We start from the raw sequence: 2,500 nt of genomic DNA, 5'->3' as shown, positions 1-2,500 counted from the left end.
TGCCTTTTAGAGCCCATGATTGATGTTAAATGCTTGATTTCAAAGCATCAATTGAATTTTGCTCTTGCCATTTTACACAATTAGTTTGTAATTACTTATGAGTATTTAGGAAATTTTCAACCATATGGTGGTACTTTGGGTAAAAAAACACATTCCCCATTATCTCAGTAACATAACACAACAATATTCATTAAATATTTTATCCAGCACTCTGCATTATTACGTATATAATGAGTTTCACTTTAAAAAAAAAAATATTGTGACGTGAGAAGTTTTCAGGGGTGGCTCGTTGGTCTAGGGGTATGATTCTCGCTTTGGGTGCGAGAGGTCCTGGCTTCAAATCCCGGACGAGCCCAGCATTTAGCTGCCTTTTAGAGCCCATGATTGATGTTACATGCTTGATTTCAAAGCATCAATTGAATTTTGCTCTTGCCATTTTACACAATTAGTTTGTAATTACTTATGAGTATTTAGGACATTTTCAACCATATGGTGGTACTTTGGGTAAAAAAAAACATTCCCCATTATCTCAGTAACATAATACAACAAAATACATCAACTATTTTATCCAGCTCTTTCAATTATTACATAAATAATATGAGTTTCACTTTAAAAAAAAATTTATTCTGACTTGAGAAATTTTCAGGGGTGGCTCGTTGGTCTAGGGGTATGATTCTTGCTTTGGGTGCGAGAGGTCCCGGGTTCAAATCCCGGACGAGCCCAGCATTTAGCTGCCTTTTAGAGCCCATGATTGATGTTAAATGCTTGATTTCAAAGCATCAATTGAATTTTGCTCTTGCCATTTTACACAATTAGTTTGTAATTACTTATGAGTATTTAGGACATTTTCAACCATATGGTGGTACTTTGGGTAAAAAAACACATTCCCCATTATCTCAGTAACATAACACAACAATATTCATTAAATATTTTATCCAGCACTCTGCATTATTACGTATATAATGAGTTTCACTTTAAAAAAAAAAAATATTGTGACGTGAGAAGTTTTCAGGGGTGGCTCGTTGGTCTAGGGGTATGATTCTCGCTTTGGGTGCGAGAGGTCCCGGGTTCAAATCCCGGACGAGCCCAGCTTTTAGAGCCCATGATTGATGTTAAATGCTTGATTTCAAAGCATCAATTGAATTTTGCTCTTGCCATTTTACACAATTAGTTTGTAATTACTTATGAGTATTTAGGACATTTTCAACCATATGGTGGTACTTTGGGTAAAAAAACACATTCCCCATTATCTCAGTAACATAATACAACAAAATACATCAACTATTTTATCCAGCACTCTGCATTATTACGTATATAATGAGTTTCACTTTAAAAAATAAAAATATTGTGACGTGAGAAGTTTTCAGGGGTGGCTCGTTGGTCTAGGGGTATGTTTCTCGCTTTGGGTGCGAGAGGTCCCGGCTTCAAATCCCGGACGAGCCCAGCATTTAGCTGCCTTTTAGAGCCCATGATTGATGTTAAATGCTTGATTTCAAAGCATCAATTGAATTTTGCTCTTGCCATTTTACACAATTAGTTTGTAATTACTTATGAGTATTTAGGACATTTTCAACCATATGGTGGTACTTTGGGTAAAAAAACACATTCCCCATTATCTCAGTAACATAATACAACAAAATACATCAACTATTTTATCCAGCTCTTTCAATTATTACATAAATAATATGAGTTTCACTTTAAAAAAAAAATTGTTCTGACGTGAGAAGTTTTCAGGGGTGGCTCGTTGGTCTAGGGGTATGATTCTCGCTTTGGGTGCGAGAGGTCCCGGGTTCAAATCCCGGACGAGCCCAGCATTTAGCTGCCTTTTAGAGCCCATGATTGATGTTAAATGCTTGATTTCAAAGCATCAATTGAATTTTGCTCTTGCCATTTTACACAATTAGTTTGTAATTACTTATGAGTATTTAGGAAATTTTCAACCATATGGTGGTACTTTGGGTAAAAAAACACATTCCCCATTATCTCAGTAACATAACACAACAATATTCATTAAATATTTTATCCAGCACTCTGCATTATTACGTATATAATGAGTTTCACTTTAAAAAAAAAAATATTGTGACGTGAGAAGTTTTCAGGGGTGGCTCGTTGGTCTAGGGGTATGATTCTCGCTTTGGGTGCGAGAGGTCCTGGCTTCAAATCCCGGACGAGCCCAGCATTTAGCTGCCTTTTAGAGCCCATGATTGATGTTACATGCTTGATTTCAAAGCATCAATTGAATTTTGCTCTTGCCATTTTACACAATTAGTTTGTAATTACTTATGAGTATTTAGGACATTTTCAACCATATGGTGGTACTTTGGGTAAAAAAAAACATTCCCCATTATCTCAGTAACATAATACAACAAAATACATCAACTATTTTATCCAGCTCTTTCAATTATTACATAAATAATATGAGTTTCACTTTAAAAAAAAATTTATTCTGACTTGAGAAATTTTCAGGGGTGGCTCGTTGGTCTAGGGGTATGATTCTTGC

General features: G+C 35.5%; 2 non-coding genes across 2 annotated transcripts; both read left to right on the top strand.

Moving 5' to 3' along the window:
* Window positions 1-1,016: 1,016 nt before the first annotated feature.
* On the top strand, window positions 1,017-1,088 carry TRNAP-UGG (transfer RNA proline (anticodon UGG)). The gene has a single exon. It is a non-coding gene; the product is annotated as a tRNA-Pro (tRNA).
* A 650-nt stretch (window positions 1,089-1,738) lies between these two features.
* TRNAP-UGG (transfer RNA proline (anticodon UGG)) lies at window positions 1,739-1,810 on the top strand. Its single transcript has one exon. It is a non-coding gene; the product is annotated as a tRNA-Pro (tRNA).
* Window positions 1,811-2,500: the final 690 nt, after the last annotated feature.

This window comes from Crinia signifera, chromosome 6 (genome assembly GCF_055691185.1).
Source record: "Crinia signifera chromosome 6, ASM5569118v1, whole genome shotgun sequence".
Lineage (NCBI taxonomy): Eukaryota > Metazoa > Chordata > Amphibia > Anura > Myobatrachidae > Crinia > Crinia signifera.
The sequence above is the reverse complement of the archived record's forward strand: the minus strand, read 5'-3'. Positions and strand labels throughout refer to the sequence as shown.